The sequence below is a fragment of the Tachypleus tridentatus genome, chromosome 7 (assembly GCF_004210375.1).
Source record: "Tachypleus tridentatus isolate NWPU-2018 chromosome 7, ASM421037v1, whole genome shotgun sequence".
NCBI lineage: Eukaryota > Metazoa > Arthropoda > Merostomata > Xiphosura > Limulidae > Tachypleus > Tachypleus tridentatus.
The window spans coordinates 119,300,801-119,320,481 of NC_134831.1; the positions used below are offsets into that span (position 1 = coordinate 119,300,801).

Below are 19,681 nucleotides of genomic sequence, written 5' to 3' on the forward strand. Positions count from 1 at the left end.
AAACACAAAATACCACATCCAAAATAAATTTTTAAGGATGGTGTTTGGTATTTAAATTATAGTTTTTAAACTGAAAGATGTAGAGAGTTGAAAAGCAGTGAAAACTATGAAACCAGATCTTTAAAGTAATTTTGATTAAGTGTAAAAATTGGAGGAAAGAATGAAACAAGTTGTCATAAGAAATAATCCACAGAAAGTGAAATCTGACAGAAGCAAATGAACATCTGTAATTCCAGGAAAAATAACAGTCTTATAGAAGTGGCCATAAAAGGTGGACACATAACATTTTAAACTACAATATGGCCCACTTCTGGTACAGTGGTATTCATGCAGACCCACAATGCCAAAAACTGGGTTTTGATACTCGTGGTGGACAGAGCACAAATAGCCCATTGTGTAGTTTTGTACTTAATTATAAACAAACAACTCACAACATGATTGAGGTCCTGATTATGTTCTTCTGATCATGTGGCTGGGTTGAGTGTTAGAGCTTAATAAAGTCTATTTCCAGTGGCATGAGATATTCAGCTTACATTAAAAGAATGCATTCCAACTTGCACATATACATTAGACAAGTTACCTTGTCCTCCATTTAAAGATGTAACTGTACTGTTTGGTTGAGTACACAAGCTATGAAGGTATTGAATTGATTTTGAAATGTTATATCAGTGTGTAAATGAATAAAAATATTATAACTGTTAAAATTTATAAATTTAAATGTTTGTACAAGAAATACAAAAAACGAAATGAAATTATATTTTATTATGAACATCCAGTACATTACAATAAATATGTTACTTATTTTGATAACAATGATACACAGAAACACATTAAGTCTAACTTGTGTCCAATTTATTTTTCTTATGTGTTTAATAAAATTATTATGTTGAAAAGACTACTCTTTAAATCCAACAGAACTAAAGAAATAGAAATAAAGAAAACAAACCAGAAGCTGGAAGTTATTGCAATATTTGTTTGACAAGATATTCATACGCAAGTTTACAATACCAAATTAACGTATGTGTAAACTAATGATACCTACCAGAAATTTGTAAGCTTCAATCAGACACCATTATGATGTGGTCGAAGTATATAACAAAAAACTGGCATTCTTCGAATAGAAACAAACCATTGAGTTTCCAGAGGATAGAGACTCTTACTAGGAATACATATACTTACAAACACCAGAACAAAAGATTTGCCCAAACTAATGCCTTCACATAATAACTTATATTTTCAATAATTAATAACTATTTATTTAAACTAAAGCAATCCAGTATCAAATTAGGATTTTATTCCACTGCCAACAAAATGTGAAATAAGAAACGTACAAAGAACATTACTATTAACAACTATAAAAATTCCATCACAAGTCCATAATGCATAATAATTTGTATTACAACATCAGCACACTGTCTGGTACAACATAAGGTATATAATGCACAATAATATTGCATATTAACCATATCATATTTGCCATATTCTGTAACAGTGAGATTATTTAACCCAATACCTGGACTCATCAGGACAGCTGAGACATCATAGTAGGAGTCTAGGTGTTATTTATATTACCAACTTGTTTGAACAACTGTTATAATGTGGTAACTTAGCTCATGGTGCTTATATTTCAGAAAATTTGCAGGCATTAACATTAACTGTGCATCAGTACCAAATAAAAGGAAGTGGTGAGTTAAAAAACTGTGACCAATGCGTAGCCTAGCCAAAACAACTTCCTCCCTTCGATCTTTACAAAAACAAGATGGCCAAAGAGCTGTAGAAGGCTTGATTTGAAAAAGCTTATTATTTTGTTGCTCACTGCAACTGGTGTACAGTCGGGTTTTGACAACTGGACCATAGTCCATGTATGGAACAGGTACGGTGGTGATAGAGCCAGAGCATATAGACTTTGCTGCTCTGTAAGCTAACTCATTCCCACGAATACCAACATGACCTGGCATCCAAAACAAACTAGCCCATCTCTCTCTGACCATGGAATGATGTCAGGGCCAATAGACAGCTGAGTGAATCAGTATAGATCGTACAATTCGTATATTGCATAGTTTCGACATGATTTGGGGCAAGAGAAATGGCATACAATTCAGCAGTGAACACAGAAACTTTAGAGGGGATTCTGTGTGCTACAACCACACTGTAACAAACCATGGCAGAGTCTACAGAGTCACCTCATTTTGAACCATCTGTATATATGGGAATGGATGGATTGTTTGAAAAATGTTCAGCAAAGAAAGAGCGATATTTCGAATGAGGTGATTGAAAGACACATGAGTCACAGTCGGAGATAGTAATTAACCATGGTGGAAGAGGCCGATCTGTTGTTACTGCTATGCTATTCAAAGAGAGGGGGATAGTAATTAACCATGGTGGAAGAGGCCGATCTGTTGTTACTGCTATGCTATTCAAAGAGAGGGGGATAGTAATTAACCATGGTGGAAGAGGCCGATCTGTTGTTACTGCTATGCTATTCAAAGAGAGATCCAATTTTTCTGATTGTACCCGGATACAAAGGCTAAAAGGAAAAATGGCAGATTTTCTTTTATAAAAAAAGTGTGGCCCACTGAGGGTGGAAACCACAACCTCAAGTATGATGCTGTGGTAAAGAGCGAAGTTTGAAAGCGTACATTGAAAACAGCGAATATATAGAGGGGGTTCATGGGACTCCACATACAAACTTTGGACTGGAGAAGTACGAAAGGCCCCAGTGCAAAGCCGAAGCCTCTGATGGTGGATAGAATCCAGCAGTTTCAGTGCTGAGGTTCTGGAAGAACCATAGTCAAGTTTGGATCGGATAGGGCACGATAAATTTTAAGCATGAAGTATCGATCCGCCCCCCAAGAAGTGGAAGACAGGACACAGAGGATGTTCGGTACTCTTATGCATTTGACACAAAGTTGCTTGATATGAGAAATAAAGTTTAATTTACAGTCAAATATAAGACCTAAGAACTTTGCCTCAGGGACTACAGGAAGTACAACATAATCAATACGAAGTTCTGGATCTGGATGAGTACCCCGTTGGTGGCAGAAATGTGCACAAACAGTTTTAGGGAGAGAAAGTTGAAAACCATTTGCCGTGGTCCACTTAAGTATATGATTGATTGCAGTTTATAGCTGCCGCTCAATAAACCTCATGTTTGATGACTGATATGAGATGTGAAAGTCACCAACGAAAAGACCATTTGTAACTGCAGGAGGTAGCTGTTCACTGATGGTATTAATCTTTATAATGAAAAGTGTGACACTCAGAACACAGCCCTGAGGGACTCCAAGTTCCTGTGGGAAAAAACACTGACTTTTGGAAAGTGTTGAGCCCACACTGACCTCCCTAATTTAGAATCGGCAGTTCATTAAAACCGCTTAATAAAAGTGGGATCAAATTGCCACACAATCCGTATGAGTAAAGGTCTCGCAAGATGCCATATCTCCATGTTGTATCATAAGCTTTTTTTAAAATAAGCTTTTTTTAAAAAATAGAAACAAGATGTCGCTTCAAAAAGGCTTCTCTCACTGATGCTTTAAGGCGAATTAAGTGGTCTATTGTGGAGCGTTGTCTTTGGAACCCACACTGAGTGGGTGAGAGAAGGTTGTTTGATTCAAGGAACCAAACAAGACGAGCATTAGTCATCCTCTCTAAGATCTTACTGAGACAACTCGTCAAAGCAATGTGACGGTAATTCGAAGGAATCTTTGGATCCTTCCCAGGTTTAAGAATGGGGAGTACAACAGTTTGGCACCAATCATCAGGAAAGACATTCTCCTGCTATATCCGGTTAAAGACAGCCAGGAGAATAGTAAGAGAGGCAAAAAAAAAGGTGGCGTAGAATCTCTTATGTATATCATCAGGTCCAACTGATGTAATGCCAGACCGATGAAGCACAAGTTTGAGTACCACCAGTGTAAGAGGGCAATTGTAGTCATGGGGATGATCAGTTGAAAAAAAAAGAGGCAAATGTTCAACACGTGTTTTAATAGCTAAGAAGGAAAGGGATGTGTGTGAAGAGCTAGAGACATGAGAGAATCATTCATTAAGAGTATTAGCAATGTTCTGAGCATCAGCAACTTCATGGATATTGAATATTAAGCTAGAGAGGGTGACAGCAGTATATTGTCCACTCACCTTCCGGATCTTGTCCCATATGACTTTTGAACTGGTGGTTGAAGAAATGATGGAGGTGTATTTAATACAAGATTCCTTCTAGCTTTGACGTCTAACTCGCCTAGCCTATGCAAAGGCTTGCTGAAATGCAATGCAGTTTGAAAGCGTGGGATATCTATGAAATTTATCCCAAGCACGTTTCTGAGCTTTTCGTATTATAGAACAAGCAAAATTCCACCAAGGGCGGGGATGCCGTGGGAAAGATGTTGAGGTTTTGGAGATGCACTGAGCAACTGCTTGAACAATACAGTTGGTTACTGCTGCTACACAATCACCTATCGATGATTTACATAAGATGACAGGATCAAGATCCGAGAGAGCAGTGAAGGAGGGCCAGTTGGCCTGGCACAACTTCCACTGAGGCAAACGGGTCAGGTGGCACTGATCACGGCCAATCTCTCTTAATACAATAGGAAAATGATCAATACACCGTGGATTGATATCAACCTCCCAAGAAAAGCAAGTGAAAAGTGAAAGGTAGCAGATAGAAAGATCTATAGCAGTAAATGACTGACTGGGTGCATGAAAATAAGTGTAAGAGCCAGTACTGAAGAGAGACGTTGTGATTCAGGAGCACATGCTCTATAGCACGACCCTTCACATCAATACTAGAACCACCCCAGAGGGTATTATGCCCATTAAGATCCCCCAAAATTAAAAATGGAGTTGGCACATGCTCAATGAAGGCATCAAGGTTTGAGGGATGATAACTTTGTCCAGGGGTAAGGTACAGAGAGGAATAGTGATGGTATGACCCAAGGAGATATGGATAGCTACAAACTCTAAGGGCGTATTCAATGACAAGGACCCGGTGGGCACATGTTGATCAACCAGCAGTGTTACTCCCCCACGTCCTTGTCCTACACGTGACCTATCATTTTGGTATAAGGAGTATTGTCGAATTGTGACTGTATTGGTATGTTTTAAAAATGTTTTCTGTAAAGAAAGACGTGGGATGATAAAAGTCAATCAAATCCTTGATGTCATTCACATTTGATTGAAAACCTCAATAGTTCCATCGGATTAGTGTGGCCATTTTTTTATTTATTTTGGAGGAATATATGGCAAGGAGACCTTCTGCTTGCGACCGCACTTTTTTTTCTTTACTGGATGTGGGTCAGTCACTCTCTAGTGATCCTTCTCTAGATCAGGTGGGCAGGTCGATGTTTGTAGACATACGTTCTCGTGATTGAGAACGTGAACGAATGGTTTGTTTAATTTTTGGGGTGTTAAGAGAGGAAGACCCCATGGAAACACCTGGGCTTGAACAAGATGAAGTTGGGCAATAACTGGCAGATGTGGTAGGGACAGAGATAAAAGTAGATACTGATTCATTAACTCTGTTGATTTTGGAGGGTGCTACATTAAGATGCACTGTTAAGGATTCTGTAGGAGGCACAGAAAGGTCTGTTTGGACTCTTACTGTAGTAATGGAATAGATTACAGCAGCATAAGTCCAAGATGGAAGTGGGAATAGTAATTTCCGAGCCTCTGGGTAAGTAATATTGTGAACAGTCTTTAGACGTTGTACTTCTTTCTCTTCTACCCATTTAGGGCTAGAAGTAAAATAGGAAGGATGTGGACCATTACAGTTAATACAATGTGATTCAAGTTGGCATTCAAAAGAATCATGGTCTTTACCAGCACAACAGACACATGTCAAGGAACCATGGCAAGATGTTTGAGTTACCAAATCGTTAACAATGGAAACATCTAACAGGATTGAGAATATAAGGCCGTATCTTACAGTTCAGATATCCTGCCTTGATTGTGGTGGGAGGACGCGATGTTGTAAACATTAATCAGTTAGAACATTTGTCAGCTCCATAATTCCGTCTCTACGAGTAAAAATTCGGAGCACGGCTGTAATACCTTGGCTGGTGAAACTTACGAGGATCTCTGACTCTGGAATGGTTTTTAAATCCCTCTCAACTATAACTCCTCTGGAAGAATTCAAAGTAGAATGAGGAGTAACCTCAATGGGTATATCCACATGGCCTTTGATTTCAAGAGGAATTTGAAATGTTGTGATGAAGATGTTTCCACTAAAATATCCCCAGACATTAATTTTTTTACCGATTTAGGAGAGCCAGCAAGCCCTTCTGAATAAAAAATGAAGACATCTGCCCAAAGGAATTTCAGTTAAAGAATGTATAATTAAAATATCGGGACAGCTTCAAGCTGTGAGTTTGACTGTACAGAGTCATAAATGTGCGATTGTTTGCCAGTAGACGGATTTTTCTCTATGCTGTCATATTTGTTTATTTTTTTTTATTTGAGGGGTATCCATAATAAAAAAAATATATTTCAGTGCTCACTGTCCCCACCCACCATTAGGGGACGCACTACAATGTCATGCAAGGACATTGCAGCAACGCCATGGTTTCGTGAGCACTATACCCAAACACCAGCATCAGACACAATGTCCACAACACCCGTTGAGAACTTCCAACACTGGTACTTAGTTGACTCTAGCCCAAGTGGACCAGCCGATTGACCCAAGAAGGGCCACCCAAAGGCCGCCCGTCTACAGGAATTCAAGGCCAAAGTGGTGTGTTAGGGTTGGACTCCTCAATAACCAGGATCCTCTCCTCCCCTTCACGGGCCACCACACATGGCAAACACGCAGGTGAATGTTTAGATCCCAGAGGAGGTAAATTGAAATACACAACCTTCTCTGGGAGGTCCCTCACCACGTACAGGAATCCACATCAAGGAGTGTTGGAGAAAAGACTTGGATGATACCTGGGATGGTGAAATTGTCCTATGAGGAGAGACTAAAATCTCTAAACATATTTCCTCTGGAGAGAAGAAGGATCAGAGACGATTTCATTGAAGTGTTTAAGATTATTTGGGATGTTGATAATACAGATCCAAACTTTGTGTTCAGCAGTGAAAATAATAGAACAAGGGGACATATAATCAAATTTTGGCAGAGAAGGAGTCATCTGCAATTTAGACAGTATCATTTTTTTTAAATAGGGTGATTGGCTTTTGAAATGAGCTGCCTTCAATATCGTTACGTCATAGAGTTAAGCGAAAAGAAGGCCAACCTAGACTGGGTTTCACATATTATTTTAATGCATTGAAAACGTTTATTAAAAAGAAAAATATATCACTAATGAAACTGGCCCTGAATTTTTTTAGATGTTTTTCTCGAAAACAATTATTTCTTTTAATGCGTTTTAACCCAGGAAAAATGACCCAGATATTTAACCTTCGAAGCTGAAAAAGTAGAAGTGAATTAACTGTGAATTTATTTAAGAAATAAAAATAACTTTATTAAACGAGTGCTTATTTCAAACATAAAATATCTTTTAAATGAAAAACATTTTAATTTCCAGTTAAAGGGGACCTTTGTTACCAGAGCATCCGAACATATAAGCTTGTTAGTTTTTTAATTTTGCGCAAAGCTAATTTAGTAGTGTAAGACTAGAGGAAAGGCAACTAGTCATCACCGCCAACTCTGGGACTACTCTTTTACCAATGAATAGTGGGATTGCCTGTCACAATATAACGCCCGCACGGCTGAAAGGGTGAACAGGTTTGGTGTGGCGGTGATTCGAACCCGCGACCCTCGAAACGTAACCATGCCAGGCCTCCTTTAAATACGAAGAACATTTCAGGTTATAACAGTATTGTGATATGTCGGATCGAACTGAATTAAGAGTGATGGGATAGTTCCGCATGACAATAAGAGATTAAGGAATGATACCGAGTAACTACGAGTAACAAAGTAGTGCCGATGATTTAAAGACAATGTACACAAAGTAAAACATGAAACAAATAAATTTTATTGAAACACTAAACAGAAATACAGAATATATACTTAATTTGTACGCTGGATTGTCCATTTTAGTTTGTCAAGCTATTTTCTCTTCAAGATGGTGTGCTAGTCTGTTTAAATCAATGTTATCTTCTCTACAAGACACATCGTACTTACCCAACGTGACTAAAGTTACCCCTGTAATGGTCATTCTAATTAGGTAAGGTTGTAACCTCAAACCTCCACGCGTTGTGATACTGAAGGACATTGTTGCATGATGTTCAGTATTATAGCAATATCATATCCAGGACAGAACAAACGATATTCCTTTATAAATGTTTGTTTTTGAATTTCGCACAAAGCTACCCGAGGCTAATCTGTGCTAGCCGTCCCTAATTTAGCAGTATAAGACTAGAGGGAAGGCAGCTAGTCATCACTACCGACTGCCAACTCTTGGGCTACTCTTTTACCAATGAATAGTGGGATTGACCGTAACTTTATAACACCCCCACGGTTGATTGGGGCAAACATGTTTGGTGTGACTTAAAGTATCCAATAAATATTTTTAAAATTTATTTATTGCCTTAAACTTAATTAAAAAACCGAAAAACAGTTTTGTAGTCATTTTCTGTAACTTTGAGGATAAATTCACAATATGTAATTTTCACGTTAGCTCAATCTAGAAGTATTAATTTTCATATACTTGAGTCTAGTAGATATACTATGTCTGTTGAAAAACGTGAGAAAATAGTTCTTTGGCGTGGGCTTAGTAGACAAGTAAAACGACCTGCCTTTTTTAACTCTGAATTACTTCCCAGAGGTAATAGAGCCAGTCATCTTTACCCTAAGTGTGAGCTCGAACAGATGTATCGATATACTTTTGTCGGTGTGTTGTTCTAAAATAGAAATTTAATTTACTTTAGAAAGCCAAAAGTGCAAATCTACCTATAAAAACTACCACAGTGTGGCATGAGTTTAATAATATGTAAAGGGTATAAACAATCTATAAGCCTTCGACACAATACAGTACTTTCTACAAATGTCCGTCAATGGGACAGCGATAAGGCTACGCTAAAGTCCAGGAGTCGAGTCTTTGCTGTGGACAAAGCAAATACGAAACAACTACTGGCAAAAGTTAGGCTGTTTGACACTATTTTTAAAATATTTAATTTCTTATTTTAAGATATAAAGTAATTTGATTTTGTGCTTCGCGAGCAAAGCTATTCAAGGGCTATCTGCGCTAGCCGTCCCCCTAATTTAGCAGTGTAAGACTAGAGGAAAGACAGCTAGTCATCACCGCCAACTGTTGGGCTATTCTTTTACCAACGAATAGTGGGATTGACCGTCACATTATAACGCCCCCACGGCTGAAAGGGCGAGCATATTTGGTGAGACCGGGATTCGAACCCGCGACCCTCGGATTACGAATCGAACGCCTCAACACGCTTGGCCATGCCGGGCCCTCTACTGAAATAGAATACTAGTATACTCGTATTAAGTAAAGTAAAATAAACAGTAATTTGTACAAACAAAATATAATTATGCTTGCTTCATAAATTCCTTTATTTATTCTTTGTGTTTGCGATATGCAATATACAGTTACATTTATTATTTTTTCGGTGCTGTTTTTCACATTTAGTTTTCAATACCGTTAGTGATACAAAATACCAAAATATGCATTCACAAATAGCGTATTGAAACCAAATTTCGACTCTTTTCTTGAAAAACTCAGTTGTCCAGTGTAGCGATTTTGGAAATAAATGGAACTCGGCTTGTAAAAGGAATTAATGCAAAATCAGAAGATCTATCTGGATTTGTTCTTCCGATTCGAGGAATAAATGGCGCACGGCCTATCCGAGGTGTGAAAAAGGCTCTTTTGACCCAGTCTACGTCACCACCATCTAAAGTTTTGTGGCTGACATAGGGAGTTGGAATAATTCGTCGAACAATATTTTGAATATCTCCATCTTCAACTGCAAAGCTGTCAAGCCAATCTGTTTGAACGTCCCCGCCATGTTCTTGGAGCATGGACCTCTTCTTTCGGCCAATTCTTGGGTAAAACGTGTAAAAGAGCTTAGGATCATTTGCCTTTTCAGAACTTTTAAGCACAAAATCTTCGACCATGAGATAGGAATATGGCAAGAAATCAAAACTGGGGATCGCCCTTTTCGGAGAAAAACGCCCTTTCGTCACCAGTTGGTTTGAAACTACGACCTTGTCGTAACACTGAGATGGAATCGTCCTTCTTACTTTTGTCATTAGCAACATAACCTGAAAAATATGTGAACATTAAAGTGATTATAAATTATTAAAACAGACAACATGAAACTGGTTGATATAAAAATAGATGTGTTCAAAATGTGAAAAGTTGAAAAACACGCAAGTTTTGGAGCAAATGTAACCATTTTAGTAATTAATCTAGAAATACATTTTTTCGTATAATAAGGTATTTTGTAGTTTCCAATGTTGGTCCAGTTTTATATAAATTTTAAAGTTAAATTTTTTTAACAGTATCATGCTATTCGTATTGCTTACCTCGATCAGCAAATATATATGTCCTTTCTTATGCATCAAATCAAATTGACTTTAAATTAACTCATTGAAGAAATAGAAACCACTATAAACTTTTATCATAAAACAATCTTTCAAATCGATTTTCGGCCCAAGATGGCGTGATGGTTAGGGTACTTAATTGCAATTTGTATGTCGTGGGTCAGCCCCATTATTCGAGAATGAAGAATAACTCAAGAGTTGGTGGGTGGTAGTACTGACTAACTTCTTCCTTCTAGTCTATTACTGTAAATTAGGGACAATCACTGCGGATAGTTTGTTTTTGAATTTCGCGTAAAGCTACACGAGAGCTCTCTTCGCTCGCCGTCCCTAATCTAGCAGTGTAAGACTAGAAGGAAGACAGCTAGTCATCACCACCAACCGCTAACTCTTGTGCTACTCTTTTAGAAAATAATAGTGGAATTGACGGTCACATTATAACGCCTCCACGGCTGAAAGGGCAAGCATGTTTGGTGCGACAGGAATTCGAACTTACGACCCTCAGATTACAAGTTAAATAAAATCTTCTTTCTTTAAAATTGAAGTTTAAACATAAAAAGTATTACAAAACTGCTTAATAATTGAACGTAATTTCACTTTAATATTTTAACGTGGGATCATGTACTTTAAACTTTAAATTAAAGACAGCATTATCAAGGAATCAAAAGTAGGTGATGCTTTAAGATATGGAACAAAAGTAAATGGGTTTACATTTAAATTGTTAATACGTAATATCTTCCTTTTACTTATAATATACTTTGATTAATATAAAAAGAGAGACAGTGACGGCAAGTTGGCCAGCTCGTTAATAACTTTTACAGATTGTATCTTTAGGTTTCCTAATACACAATATACAAGAAAAGAAAGTGAAAATAATACACGTTAACAGCTGATACGTTAAGAATATTATAGCAAAATCATACCCATAGAGGTCCAGTAAAAGGATGTTATAAGGCAGATCGCAAGCTGGAAATTCTGGACGATGAACATGATCGGTTGGATGTGAAAAGAAGTTGTGTCCAAGAACGAAATGTGGTCTCTGAAGAACTTGGTATCTACTTATAGTAGTCCATAGACCCAACAAAACCATCGTAAGCCGAAATATCTACTCTCACAATTACTGAAATATTCACAGAGTATCCATGGTTATTGGTTGACGTCAGAGGATAAATCTTCATCATGCCAGGAATTCAAATAATTTATGAATATATATGTATATATGTCTTTATTCCCTGTATCACTGAAATAAACCAAAGAAAATGAAATTCTAGGTTTCGTTGCTATATGATAATTACATCATTTTAGAGATTCAAAAGGTTTTGATATGTTTGTTCTCAGCAGGGTGTCTCTAAATCAGAGCAAAATAAATTGACAAAATTTGCAGAAAACAAATCTCACTATTATAGGATTTGTTTCTTTTACCTTAAATAATGCTTTATGTGTTCAACACTAGTTAAACTACTAAAGTGGATTGGTTTCTTACTGAGAAAGTTTAATAAACTTTACAAGGCAAATATAACTCTGCTGCTTCTAACCATCCGTTTGAATATTTGTACCCTTGGGTGGCCAATAGAAAGCCAAAGAAATTTTATTTTTTGTGAAGAAATTTGTTAGGGACACCGAATTGACATGTTCGAAGAATTTTTTTTTTTTTGAAATAATGAAAGTGGTCCCATGTCTTGCACGGTAAATAAGTTCTATTGCAAAGGGTAAATAATTAGTAATGTGGGTTATAACAACCGGTAATATTGACTTTTGGCCAAAGCGTGTGCGGTGACTTGACTAAAGAAAGCCATCTAATGATATATCATAACTAAATATCAATGTATGTCATGAGGTAAAATACACTTGTATGTTACAGGCTTTATTTACATAACTTTATTTTCATATTCTGCCTTGCTGGAGTACCAGTCCATTAGACGGATGGAATAAAAATCCATTTGTTTTGTTTTTTAATTTCTCGCAAAACTACACGAGGGCTACCTGCGCTAGTCGTCCCTAATTTAGCAGTGTAAGACTAGAGGGAAGGCAGCTAGTCATCACCACCCACCGCCAACTCTTGGACTACTCTTTTACCAACGAATAGCGGAATTAACCGTCACTTTATAACGCCCCACGGCTGAAAGGGCGAGCATGTTTGGTGCGACGGGGATTCGAACCCGCAACCCTCAGATTACGAGTCAGCCGCCTTAACCCACCTGGCCATGCAGGGCCTTAGGTGTAATACTTCTTATAAGTTAGATTGGATTGATACTAAGTACCAAAGAGTTTACATTACACCATGTTTCATAGATAACAGCTTACTTCATGGTTTACTGTATTAATAATATCATAACTCAATGTTATACCATTCGTAAAAATTAATTAGATATATTATACAATATTTCAAGGATTAGTACTTTTATCAACTTACATTTCAACGTTAAGTGTTTACAAAATCTCATTGTTTAAATTTAAATGTTTATTAACATTCTATACACATTTTTATTTCAAGAGTTATTATTTTCTTAGTACCAAAGTTCAGCTTTAATCATTTATGTGCATTTGTTTAAAGTTAATTGTTTATAAACAATACTTTTGTTTGGAATTAAGCAAACAGCTACACAATGAGCTATCTGTGCTCTGCCCACCACGTGTATCAAAACTCGTATTTTAGCTGTGTGAGTCTGCAGACATACCACTGTGCCACTAGGGGGCTTTAATTAACAACGTATTTTAAGGCTCAATATTTTTGTAATACCATTTGTCTGGTGTTAAGTGTTTAAAGATGTGATGGGTTTATAACTGTATAGCTATTTTAATATTGATGTTTAAGCTGGATTTATATTTAGAAATGTAGATAACTTATACTTTTAAATTTGTATTGCGAAATTTTTGCCTTGTCACTAAAGTTGTAGAAGATTCTTGAGAGTAAAAATAAACACTATATATGTTGTACATAAACAGTGGTGTATCGTCAGTATTGTTGTGCAGGCTGAAATTTCTAGAAATTCTCCTCACGCCTACAAATGTAACTAACGCGACGTGCCGAGAGACAGTATATATTGAGGCATCGTTAAGTATGTGAATGCCCTGCATGACTAATTATAACAATAAACATAGAAGGATGCCGTACATGTAAGCATATTTTTCAAAGTAATGATGTCTAGAAAATAACAACATTTGAAGGAAACACGTCGAGAGACGTATTGTCCCGCGAGTAATATCAAAGTGTAGTATAAGCGAACATTTTTTTAAAGCAATAATGTTTATAGACAGAACAATATCTTGAGCAAATGTCGAGAAACGTGTCATAGTACAATTAACCTGTTGATGAATAACTGACCCAACCAGTGATCAAGTAAATATAGAGGCATCACTTGGGACATTACTTCAGAAAAAACACACCGAGGGACTTTAGTTATGTGTTTACATTAAACAAATAGACGCTCTTGGAGTTATAGGAGGTTATCAAAACTACAAACTAAAATCGAGGAAATGTCTCATGAATGTTGAGCTAAATAATCAGACGTCAGCGAGCTTGTAAGAAAACATACAAACTTAGATGTTGAACTTAAAGACCTCGATTAATGAGACGACGATATAATCTGACCATTCTTCTCGGATGGTGAAGGAAATACTTTACTTGTATAGAGAAGAGGTCGTGTAGTCAGTTAAATCAACCAATCCCGTGTTAAAAGAGGATTAGTAATTAACTGGAGAACGTAGAAGTTCGTAAACAAAGTTTAACAGATTAACGGTGTCTCGATAAGAGTTTTGTCACGAAACAAACTCAGAGCAATTGTAAACAGATAACCAGCTGTATCTCTGAGTAGGCTGATAATCACTCTTCTACTAATATAAAAGGACTTGGAAAATAAGTCCAGTTTGTTAGTCAGATAAGTAATTCAGACAGCTCAGTATCTCAGTCAGAATGTCAACTAAAGATGTCTTCATACCCTTTGTAAGTATTAGTACTTCTTAACATCAGTCACCTGGTAATAACTAACTGTCTATAATAAACCTTAGCAAGTTAGACTGTATATATGTGTGTAGTGTTAACTGTTTGGAAGTATCAATAAAGTCTCGGGTTCGAGTCTCTTTTGTTTGAACTGTAAAGCCTTGAGTTAGTACCTATGAGCTCCGTTCACTACGACATCCACACTTAAAAATAAATTTTGTACTTGACATCTAGTAGTGTTAGTTGAAGGTCCAATGGCAAAACCGATTAACCCGCACGGTTTGCCTTCAGGTGTTTGTATTAAGCAAGAAACTCTGTGTATCATTATTCTGTGTATCATAAATTGTATAAACATTGACATTTAATTCTTAATAACTTCTAAATTTAAATTATCATTTAACTCAGTTTTAGTCTATTTCAAATTCTAACACGTAATACAAATTAAACTCGAATTTGAGGTAGGTATATATTCACTCAGAACAACGTTTTGAGCTTGTACAAAAAATACAGTGAATTTCTTGTCGAGGAACATGCATAAGTTATGAAGTGTGTCGCCCATCCCAAAAATATACCTACTTTGGGTCATGAGTTTAAATGCCTATATACTGTGATATATAAGTATAACCAATCATTATCTTCTGTTTGGGAAAGCCTTGAATTTTAGAACTCGTCAAGATTTAGAGTTATTCAAAGAATGAAAGTTGCTGAGTGGTGGCACCAGTGGCATAGTACAAATACAGCACGGAAGCTCCAACCAGAAGAACTGTTTATCGGACTGTGACAAAGTTTGTTACAATGCCAGAAGAAGTTGAAATGTTCGCATTGCTGTAAATGTTGGAACAATAAAAGACACAGTAAACTGTAATCCAAGAAAGTTTATTCGACGACTATCGGCAGAGACAAACATCTCCAAAACATCTATTTACCGCATTTCTAGGGTTACATAACATGCATTCCCTTACAGAATCCACATGCAAATTAAACTAACTTTACAGCAACAACGCGAACCATTAGATCTTGCCAGGTGGTTTTTTGATAAGTTGGAGAGCAATAGAGATTTTCTGAAACAACTTCACATGAGTGAGGAATGCTACGTTCATTTGTCAGGTTTCTATCAACAGTCAAAACTTGAGATATTTGAGAACAGAATCATTCGATAGAGGAAACTTCACGATCTGTTCTTAAAGTTACCACATGGATGATGGCTATTGGTTGGAATCTCATTACTGATCCATACTTTTTGAAGATGAAGGTGGCCGAGCAGTAACTGTTAACCAAGTTAACTATCGCCAGATAATTGATGAAGTTTACCTTCCTGAAATAAACAAAGTATCGGCGAAGAAATGTGTTTTATAGAAACCACAGTGCTTCCATAGGATGTATTTTACAAGAAACCACAGTGCTTCCAGAGGACGTATTTTACATGAAACCACAGTGCTTCCAGAGGATGCATTTTACATGAAACCACAGTGCTTCCAGTGGATGTATTTTACAAGAAACCACAGTGCTTCCAGAGGACGTATTTTACATGAAACCACAGTGCTTTCAGAGGATGTATTTTACAAGAAACCACAGTGTTTCCAGAGGATGTATTTTACATGAAACCACAGTGTTTCCAGAGGATGTATTTTACAAGAAACCACAGTGTTTCCAGAAGATGTATTTTACATGAAACCACAGTGTTTCCAGAGGACGTATTTTACATGAAACCACAGTGTTTCCAGAGGATGTATTTTACAAGAAACCACAGTGTTTCCAGAGGATGTATTTTACATGAAACCACAGTGTTTCCAGAGGACGTATTTTACATGAAACCACAGTGTTTCCAGAGGATGTATTTTACAAGAAACCACAGTGTTTCCAGAGGATGTATTTTACATGAAACCACAGTGCTTCCAGTGGACGAGACATCTCATTCAGCCAAGTAAATGAGGTGTTATTTTCGTGAATAATTTACTGTCTGACTGATTTGTCTTTACGAGAATACGGAATGGCCTTCATTTTAACTTGTTATGTTACTACCCAACTTGTTTATGTGGGGTTCTCGAAAAGACGGAATACATGCTAGCCCCAAACTATTAGTTAACTCAATTACAGTATCCGCCAGGAGATTCAGAACGTCCTTTACAAATATTTCCTGAAGTGATAAACAATATGGCAGTCCGAATGCAGGCTGTTATCGGAAACATGGATCCTATACTGAACACGTGGTGTGGAAAGGGATTATGGAAACATAAACTTCCATTATTATTCTTCAGATACATTCATACATTAGTTGGTAATCACTTGATTTTGTACTTTTTTAGGACACCTGACATATTTGTATAGATCATTGCGTAGCTTTGTGCTTAACTATAAACAAACATTTAACTATAGCGGTAGTAGTGATATTCGGTGACAAAATGGGCTATCTGTGCTATGCTCTCTCGAGAATCGAAACCTAACTTTTGGCCTCACTAATCCTGAGACTTACTGAACAGTTTTTGACAAAGTTTTACCTGTTACTGGTGGTGTTGTATCTACAAAACATCTAACCAATACGAATCGCTGCAGGTGTGAACAAGAGGCTATACTAACAGTCATGGCGATTAGAGTCTATTAAAAAAATACATTGAAAAATGTGAAAATGTACACAATGCTAATAGGAATATGTTAAAACCTTATAGATTTAATGGATGCTGCTGATTGGCTGCTTTCCCTTTGATAAGTGTATTAAAGAACATAATTAGAGGTCTTGCACGCCACGTCACTAAGCATTTGATGTCCAACATGGCAGAGTAAACTAAGAGTCCTCATGGCCTTTCGAAGTTTGTACAAGGCCATTTACCGCATATGCACTCAACATGCTATTCAAATTAAAAATACAAACACTATTAATATCTGTGTCTCACATCCCCTCTCCTGGCTCACTGTTAAGTCGGTGGGCTAACACAACTAAAAATCGGGTTTCTATGCTCGTGGTGGGCACTGTAGAGATGACCCATCGTCACGTAGTTTTGCACTTAGCAACCAACCAAATAAACACAATATCCAATAGATCCAGTTTTCTGTATACGATTAATTTGCTTGAGTACGTAAAACAGCCAAAGGTGACAGATATAGATGGTGATAAAATGCATACACAAAAAGTACGCGAAGGAAATATTTTGACAGTAAAATATTCATAAAATATCACATCATTCGAATGAAACAGATAGTACAAAAATCTAAGTTTCGAGGTTGTGCTTGGTAAAAATACGAGGTATTAACAATATTATAGATAAATATTTCTAAAAAAATGTCAGGCCTAACAGTATGATAGTTTTCCATGACATATATTCACAAATCACTACAATTAGACTGACAATGCTTATTTCGTAGAACGTGAGATGTAGAATGCAAATGACTTTACTCAGATTGCATGATTTGTACAAATTGTTTCCGAAGAACGTAACAAAGCAATAACCAAGCGCCAAAGTTAAGCCTATCATTACAGAGATTGCAGTTCAGCGTAACTGGAACAAAACTGTAATCCGTCTAGGTCGGACCAGCTCCCGCCAGACGACAATATAATCTCGCCACCAGGAATACTTGTAATAAACTGTGATAATGCATAAAGTCAACAGCAGAAGGTAAAGTAATATAACAATTTTTGTGTATTATATAAGTCTGATAACCAACATTCGTTTCTACACGCATACATGTTATTCAGTGTGTTGTAAAACTAGCTTTTTCGTAGAGTTAAGAATGTGTTTTTGAATTTCGCACAAAGCTACTCGAGGGCTATCTGTTCTAGTCGTCCCTAATTTAGCAGTGTAAGACTAGAGGGAAGGCAGCTAGTCATCACCACCCACCGCCAACTCTTGGGCTGCTCTTTTACCAACGAATAGTGGGATTAACCGTCACATTATAACGTCCCCACGGCTGAAAGAGCAAGCACGTCTCTCGAACCCACGACTCTCGGATTACAAGTCAAGCGCCTTAACCACTTGGCCATGCCAGGCCTCCTATAAATACGAAAAACATTCAAAGAGCGACTGAAAATAAGCGAACTGCTAGGACGTTGTTTTGCTGCAATCTGTAGGAACCAGATTTAATCTATACCTTCCACGTTCTGATGATTTTGTAGAGTTGTAAAGAAGCAGAGAGTTACACAGTGGGCTCTCTGTGTTTTGCCAACTGCATGTGTCAAAACCCGATTTTTAGTGTTATAAGTCCTCAATTTTCTGTTCAGTTATAGGGTTACAAGATAAGCAGTCATACTGGCGTGAACCGAATAAGATTTATAATACATCACTGTTTGATGGCGACAACTGTTTTTGTTTATTGATAAAAAAAAAGTATCGGTTAGAGCCCTCGACTTGCAATCTGTGGGTCGCGGGTTCGAATCCCTTAACCAAACAAGCTCGTCTTTTCAACTATTAGAACGTTATAATGTGACGATCAGTACATATTTCTGTTGTTAAAGGGTAACCTAAGAATTGGCGATGAATGATTTTGACTAACTGCCTTTCCTCTGGTTTACCACTTTTAAATTAGGGCTGAGTATTACTGATAGTCCTCGAGCATCTTTGTTCGAAATTTAACAACAATAAAAAAATGAAAATTCATTTTGTCGCGTTTTTAATAATTACTGTCTTTCGATAATTTGATATTTTGTCTGAAGTAGTTCACCGATAAAAGTCAAATTGTTCACTTTTTTTAAAACTCATTCAATCAATCGGTTTCTCATATACGTCTAGTTGTTTCAAAGGTCTGAATAATACGCAGTATTCATTGACAGAACTACAGTTTGGCAGCTAATAAACGTATTAAATGTAATGTTTGGAATTTATCTTACTAGAATATCGTTTCGTTTTTATGTTACAGTAATATTTCAATAACACAAATAGGAATATTAAAAACAATTTTAATTTTTCTTGGTTGTTATTTTTATATACTTTTTTTTTTAAAATGAAATATTGTTTATCGTAATCACAAAGCTTCACAATGCGCCATATGTGTTCTGTCCTGGCCTGGCATGGCCTAGCGCGTTAAGGCGTGCGCTTCGTAATCTGAGGGTCGCGGGTTCGCGCCCGAGTCGCGCCAAAACATGCTCGCCCTCCCAGCCGTGGGGGCGTTATAATGTGACGGTCAATCCCACTATTCGTTGGTAAAAGAGTAGCCCAAGAGTTGGCGGTGGGTGGTGATGACTAACTGCCTTCCCTCTAGTCTTACACTGCTAAATTAGGGACGGCTAGCACAGATAGCCCTCGAGTAGCTTTGTGCGAAAT

General features: G+C 37.1%; 1 long non-coding RNA gene across 3 annotated transcripts in view; it reads right to left on the reverse strand.

The window, feature by feature from the left end:
• Positions 1-10,098: 10,098 nt before the first annotated feature.
• Positions 10,099-19,681, reverse strand: part of LOC143256486 (uncharacterized) — a 72,576-nt gene continuing 62,993 nt past the window's right edge. For all 3 annotated transcript variants that reach the window (XR_013031382.1, XR_013031380.1, XR_013031381.1), the window contains exons 2-3: positions 11,413-11,729; positions 10,099-10,210 (exon numbers count right to left, since the gene is read on the reverse strand). This is a non-coding gene — a long non-coding RNA (uncharacterized LOC143256486). The remainder of the gene's footprint in view (positions 10,211-11,412; positions 11,730-19,681) is intronic.